The sequence below is a fragment of the Macrobrachium nipponense genome, chromosome 13 (genome assembly GCF_015104395.2).
Source record: "Macrobrachium nipponense isolate FS-2020 chromosome 13, ASM1510439v2, whole genome shotgun sequence".
Taxonomy (NCBI): Eukaryota; Metazoa; Arthropoda; class Malacostraca; order Decapoda; family Palaemonidae; genus Macrobrachium; species Macrobrachium nipponense.
Window position 1 is genome coordinate 49,531,829 of NC_087206.1, and position 6,008 is coordinate 49,537,836.

Genomic DNA, 6,008 nt, shown 5'->3' on the forward strand with positions numbered 1-6,008 from the left:
TATGTGTTTGTATACATGTGTATATATATATATATATATATATATATATATATATAATATATATATATATATATATGAATTTTTATGACATCAACATGAAACATATACAAGCATTATGCTACAAATGTCATTTAATATCCAATTCGCTCTAACCTTGGAGTTGATATTTTCATATATGTTAACCGTAGGGGTATGTTTTAGTTGATAATAATTTCGTCCACTCGTGGATTCGAACTAGCGGACAGAGGAGAAAATCAGGATTTCAGTGACATTAGCAACTCGAGTAATGTCCTGATATATATATATATATATATATATATATATATATATATATATATATATATATATATATATATATATATATATATATGTGTGTGTGTGTGTGTGTGTGTGTGTGTGTGTGTGTGTGTATGTGTGTGTGTATTTAAATCCTTGATACTTTTGTACGAAACGATTATCAGCAACATTTCAATCACTAACACATTTCGCAGGATCCAACTTTATCTTTTGCATATCAGCTGTCTACCACCTTTTGGGTCTACCTCTTTTCCAACTGCCACAACGTCCATATGCTTTTTCAACCGCCTCCATTTTTTCATGCGTCCAATTCTTTCACTCAGCCACACTAACACATGTGATGATGAAAAATATTCATTCTCCGGCCATCGACAATAAATTTCATCTCTCCATCTTCTTGGGTTCCATTCACCCCGCTCAGCGCTGCTTCTGCTCTTATTTACTCTTATTTCTCTCTCACTACTCTCTCCAGCTTTTCTCCACGGTCCTCAGTCGGTTGAAACCCTATCATTTGTAAGCATTAATCGTGCCATAGTTCTCTCCCATTTTATTTTCTTTATCCTAGAAGTATGAACTTACACCATTATTGTTTTCGCCAAATGTAGTATTTCACAGCTGAAATGTTTGTTATAGTCACATTATAGGATAAAATAAAATCCCTCTGAAGGAAAATGGAAAGAAAGAATTGTAGCGATGTGATCCGCAGGCTTTGCTGGAAAAGGAAGAAAATCAAATTAAGATGAAGGGAAAGGGGAGAGAGTTACTGATGTAACTTGGCCCTTCCTATGGTATTGCAAATCTTAAAGTTTTGTCGTCGAAATAGTTGAAGTTATTTCTGACATAGTTTATAGAGTAATAAAAATTGCTGTTGATTACTCCAAGCAATAATCAAAATGTAGGATACTGGAGTTCCCTGAACAAGTTTTAATTCAAATGTGCTCGAGAAAATGTTTTGTTTTATTGTGTGTGTATGTGTTGTGCGCTGAGGGGGGGGAGGGCGGGAGTGGAGCGGGGAAGACGGAATGAATTACAGTAATTTACGCGTTGTTTCATAACTTTTATTCCTTTATCATGGTCTTTTTTTTCTTACCAGGGGACATACTTTTATTCAGTTTTTACAGCAGACATTGGATTGAGCATAGGTACGCCTGCATCAAGAGATTTCCATTTCTCTTGTGATTTAGACAATTACCGACGCTCTCATATTGCAGTGAGTATAAAAACGACAAATCTTTCGATGCCATCGTGGATGTTTTTTTTTTTTTAACTTGATGTCCCGGATATACATTTATGTTTTACTGGTATTAGTATTACTACTGTTAAATTCATGTAAAAAAAAAAAGAAAAAAAAAAAGACAAACACCGATCGAGTTTCCTTTCCCTTTCTACCTGGCTCTCTGAAACCCCTCCTGCCCAAGGGACAAAACTCCAAGTTTGAGCCGGACAGGCGACTGTTACGGACATGTAACGCTAAATGATACATGGGCCTGGGTAACTCAGCGATGACCAGCTTGTGTTTGTTCCTGCCATCCGAAAACGGAAAGACTTTTGCTTTTTGTTATATTCACATCAGTCACCCTTCTGGCTCATCCGACTCACTGTCTGAATTGCGTTTGAATGGAGGAGCTTTTGTGCTTGATTGTTCTCGGGCTGCACTGTAGATATTGTTAGTGTCAAACAACCTTGTTCATAGGCCAGCCATGGTAAAAGGCAAGCAACGAGGAGAAAGAAAATAACAAGATAACGAGACAGAATAAAGTGAGGGATATTATGAACCTCATCTTACCATTGCATAAGTAAATCCTGAAATGATGTAGGGAGAGCAAAAATGGAAACGAGATTTTGTCAAGTTTAAGCTTTTTGGAAAAGACTAATTATTATTAATGTCTTCACCACCACTGACTGTACCGAGAGAGACCGAGATAGAAAATTTTTTCATTGGTGTCACCCGGGTGAGGTCCATTATTTTCAATTATATCATGGCATGCTTTTTGATGGAGGACGTTTTGCTCACTTCTGTTGTTCTTCCTAAATGCAAATAGCTTCACAAAGTTACCATATGATTCTTTGAACAACTTTTCCTCGTGGCATAATGAAATGTGTAATAGTCATATGATACTCCTTGAGCTGCCAAGATACAAAAACGCAAGTTTTTAATATGGGTAATGGTGACAGCGAGACAGGAAAGGAAACCGTTTCGAAAACTCTTTGATGATCCTGCAATGCCCCCAAAGTGTAGGAAGTCGCAAAGAAATAATTTTTGGTAGTTGCAAACTTATCAATCATAAAATATAGCTGTTAGTATAAGAAGTTAGGTTCAGTTTAATCCTCAGTGAGATGTTTTAGGAATTAAAGCTAGATGACTAACAGTTAATTACAACTAGAACTACCTTCATCAGTTATCTTTCGATAAAGTGTCGTGACATAGCACTCAGATGTCGTGGGTTCGTGTCTTCCCCAGGGCGATGAAAAATCACTAGATCTGTATTATGATCAGTTACTGCTGCAGTGTGGGGTCAACGGTGGGAGGTTGAAATTGGAATTCTTTGGAAACTTGAATTTCAAGTCAGTGGCCCCAGTGTGCTTGTTCCATGTGGATAGATTTCATCTACTGAAAAATAATATAATAATAATAATAATAATAATAATAATAATAATAATAATAATAATAATAAGAGTAAGGGAAATATAGCCAGTAACTACAGGCCTATCACCTGCCTACCAATATGTGGAAGTTACTAACAGGTATCATCAGTGAAAGGCTATACAACTACCTGAGGAGACAAACACCATCCCCCACCAACAGAAAGGCTGCAGAAGGAAGTGTAGGGGCACAAAAGACCAGCTCCTGATAGACAAAATGGTAATGAAGAACAGTAGGAGAAGGAAAACCAACCTAAGCATGGCAGGGATAGACTATAAGAAAGCCTTCGACGTGATACCACACACATGGCTAATAGAATGCCTGAAAATATATGGGGCAGAGGAAAAATACCATCAGCTTCCTCACAAAATACAATGCGCAACTGGAATACACTTACAAGCTCTGGAATAAGACTAGCAGAGGTTAATATCAGGAGAGGGATCTTCCAGGGCGACTCACTGTCCCCACTACTCTTCGTAGTAGCCATGATTCCTATGACAAAAGTACTACAGAAGATGGATGCCGGGTACCAACTCAAGAAAAGAGGCAACAGAATCAACCATCTGATGTTCATGGACGACATCAAGCTATATGGTAAGAGCATCAAGGAAATAGATACCCTAATCCAGACTGTAAGGATTGTATCTGGGGACATCAGGATGGAGTTTGGAATAGAAAAATGCGCCTTAGTCAACATACAAAAAGGCAAAGTAACGAGAACTGAAGGGATAAAGCTACCAGATGGGAGCAACATCAAACACATAGATGAGACAGGATACAAATACCTGGGAATAATGGAAAGAGGGGATATAAAACACCAAGAGATGAAGGACACGATCAGGAAAGAATATATGCAGAGACTCAAGGCGATACTCAAGTCAAAACTCAACGCCGGAAATATGATAAAGCCATAAACACATGGGCAGTGCCAGTAATCAGATACAGCACAGGAATAGTGGAATGGACGAAGGCAGAACTCCGCAGCATAGATCAGAAAACCAGGAAACATATGACAATACACAAAGCACTACACCCAAGAGCAAATACGGACAGACTATACATAACACGAAAGGAAGGAGGAGAGGACTACTAAGTATAGAGGACTGCGTCAACATCGAGAAGAGAGCACTGGGGCAATATCTGAAAACCAGTGAAGACGAGTGGCTAAAGAGTGCATGGGAAGAAGGACTAATAAAAGTAGACGAAGACCCAGTAATATACAGAGACAGGAGAAAGACCGACAGAACAAAGGACTGGCACAACAAACCAATGCACGGACAATATATGAGACAGACTAAAGAACTAGCCAGCGATGACAATTGGCAATGGCTACAGAGGGGAGAGCTAAAGAAGGAAACTGAAGGAATGATAACAGCGGCACAAGATCAGGCCCTAAGAACCAGATATGTTCAAAGAACGATAGACGGAAATAACATCTCTCCCATATGTAGGAAGTGCAATACGAAAAATGAAACCATAAACCACATAGCAAGAGAATGCCCGGCACTTGCACAGAACCAGTACAAAAAGAGGCATTATTCAGTAGCAAAAGCCCTCCACTGGAGCCTGTGCAAGAAACATCAGCTACCTTGCAGTAATAAGTGGTACGAGCACCAACCTGAAGGAGTGATAGAAAACGATCAGGCAAAGATCCTCTGGGACTATGGTATCAGAACGGATAAGGTGATACATGCAAAAACAGACCAGACGTGACGTTGATTGACAAAGTCAAGAAGAAAGTATCACTCATTGATGTCGCAATACCATGGGACACCAGAGTTTGAAAGTAGAAAAAGAGATGGGAAAAATGGATAAGGTATCAAGAAACCTGAAAATAGAAATAAGAAGGATATGGGATATGCCAGTGGAAATCGTACCCATAATCATAGGAGCACTAGGCACGATCCCAAGATCCCTGAAAAGGAATCTAGAAAAACTAGAGGCTGAAGTAGCTCCAGGACTCATGCAGAAGAGTGTGATCCTAGAAACGGCACACATAGTAAGAAAAGTGATGGACTCCTAAGGAGGCAGGATGCAACCCGGAACCCCACACTATAAATACCACCCAGTCGAATTGGAGGACTGTGATAGAGCGAAAATAATAATAATAATAATAATGCTGGAGAGTTCCGCTCAAATGAATGTTTAACATGTAATAACGGGTACCGGACGTTGAAGACACTTAGCTGATAAGCATTCCGGAAATCATAAGTTTTACTCAAAGAATAACACTGAAGAAATATGGGACTTTCAGCATAATAATTTTTCTATTATCATTACCATCACAGGAATGAAAATAATGCTTCACATTTTCTGTTTGTCAATATCTTTTGGGAATGATGAAAATGTCTTAGATTACACTAAATAAGTCAGCAAATTACTGTTTTGTTAATGCTCTATATTTAGATAAGTTTTTAAAACTGACAAGTTTTAAAAAACTTTGTTGGCTACTGGAATGATATCGATTTAAAATTTTTCCACATCTGCTTCGCTAGGCCAGACAGAAAAAATCTAAATTAGTTACTTTATTTTTTCCTCTGAAAAAGTCGATAACAGTATTGTTGGGGTATTTAGTTCATAATGGCTTGAAAAGGAAAAATATCCAGCGCTGAATAAACCGCAAACCTAGTTTTTTAAGAGCAGTATATTTTTCAAGATTGAAGGTCAATACAGTTGAAAGGCAAGTGTTTGGAAATCTCACATTCCTCCTTGAGAAAGAATTTCCATGGAACTAACCAATAACGATTAGGGATTATTACTTAAAAAGGATGACATTAAATCAATTTCATTTGTCTTCATACTTCCTGCTTCTATTAGGATAAAAGAATAACCAGGATTGTACCTAAATCCTCAGATTCCATAAATTGTATATTCTTCTCTCCAATTCCTGATAGAAATGGTAAAGAATCGCTGTAAACATAACGTCAAAGTTATCTTTTTTTATTAATCAAGACACGGTAAAGCAATATATGGCTCTTATTTCAACCATTGATGTAAGTTTGACCGTCATTATCAGGGGAAATTGTAAGTATGTGCTTAATAGCTGCATATAATTAATGAAAAGTCT